We start from the raw sequence: 2,074 nt of genomic DNA, 5'->3' as shown, positions 1-2,074 counted from the left end.
AAATGACAGATACTACACATTAAATGAGTAGTAGTTAAAATGACAGATACTACACATTAAATGAGTAGTAGTTAAAATGACAGATACTACACATTAAATGAGTAGTAGTTAAAATGACAGATACTACACATTAAATGAGTTGTAGTTAAAATGACAGATACTACACATTAAATGAGTTGTAGTTAAAATGACAGATACTACACATTAAATGAGTTGTAGTTAAAATGACAGATACTACACATTAAATGAGTAGTAGTTAAAATGACAGATACTACACATTAAATGAGTAGTAGTTAAAATGACAGATACTACACATTAAATGAGTAGTAGTTAAAATGACAGATACTACACATTAAATGAGTAGTAGTTAAAATGACAGATACTACACATTAAATGAGTAGTAGTTAAAATGACAGATACTACACATTAAATGAGTAGTAGTTAAAATGACAGATACTACACATTAAATGAGTAGTAGTTAAAATGACAGATACTACACATTAAATGAGTAGTAGTTAAAATGACAGATACTACACATTAAATGAGTAGTAGTTAAAATGACAGATACTACACATTAAATGAGTAGTAGTTAAAATGACAGATACTACACATTAAATGAGTAGTAGTTAAAATGACAGATACTACACATTAAATGAGTAGTAGTTAAAATGACAGATACTACACATTAAATGAGTTGTAGTTAAAATGACAGATACTACACATTAAATGAGTAGTAGTTAAAATGTTAATACGTTTTGGCATTTGTATCTTAAGTGGCATGTTACGAGCCGAGAGTACACCTGGAAAGCATTCACCGCGCGCCACTTTTTCCACAATACAGCCTTATTCCAAAATGGAATAAATATTTTTTTGTCCTGAAAATTCTACACACAATACCCCATTATGACCATTTGAAAAAATAATTGTAAAAATGTTTGCACATTTCTAAAAAAGAGAAAATGACATGTACACAAGGTGCATCCTATTTCAACTGATCTTCCTGCAGCTTATTTGGAGTCCACCTGTGGTAAATTCAGCTGGTTGGACATGATTTGGAAGGGCACACACCTGTCTATGTATAAAGGTCCCACACTTGGCAGAGCACAAACCAAGAACGAAGTCGAAGGAATTGTCTGTAGACCGGCACTAATCTGTCATTGTGTGTAGAATTTTGAGGACAAACATGAATTTACTGCTGTTACATAAAAATAGTTTATTAGTATTGTTTATTATTATATATATATACATATATATATATATATATATTGTTTATTATTATATATATATTATTATATATATATATAATAAATCATTGAACATTACGGCCCCCTGGTGTCTGTTGCCGTCATCTCCCTTAGTCAAACGCAACACACCCCCCAGCTACCCCCTAGCCCCCCACCTAACCCGGGCCACCTTAACCTCCTCATGCTCTCTCAGGGAGAGCATGTCCCAAATTCCAAGCTGCTGTTTTGAGGCATGTTAAAAAAAATAATGCACTTTGTGACTTCAATAATAATAATAATAATAATAATAATAATAAAGGTGCAAGCAGCGATGGACGGGACCGACTTTGAGGGCTCATAAAATCCAAACCGGAGCAGTAAATTAAAACTCTTTCATCAACTTTTAATCAGAAGGGTTCAATCTCTCTCCTGTGCTAGTTTGAAGCCGACACGACAAACGCGCTCAGAGGAGATAATGTTTGAAAAAAGGTGACTGTTTATACTCAACTTTTGTTTTAAAGGGGGAATTGCAAACTTCCTGTTGATTTTTGCTGGGGGTTGTCGGCGTATGAAATCTAGGTCTAAGTGAGACCTACATAGAGGTTTTTGTTTCATGTCTCTTCGACATTCCTACTGGGAGTTACAGGCAGTTTTGTCTGTGTTTTGGGTTTTTTTTTTTTTTATTAGATCGCAATGTTCGCCAGTCCTGATGTGTGTGTCCAATTTGGTGAGTTTTGAAGCATGTTAAGGGGGTCAAATTACAGCTCAAAGTATAATAATAAAACGCTAGAAATACAATAGGGTCCTCTGTCCCTCAATATGGCAGTGCCATGTTGGCTTTTTTTTTCCAT

Source organism: Entelurus aequoreus, linkage group LG26 (assembly GCF_033978785.1).
Source record: "Entelurus aequoreus isolate RoL-2023_Sb linkage group LG26, RoL_Eaeq_v1.1, whole genome shotgun sequence".
Taxonomy (NCBI): Eukaryota; Metazoa; Chordata; class Actinopteri; order Syngnathiformes; family Syngnathidae; genus Entelurus; species Entelurus aequoreus.
The sequence above is the reverse complement of the archived record's forward strand: the minus strand, read 5'-3'. Positions refer to the sequence as shown.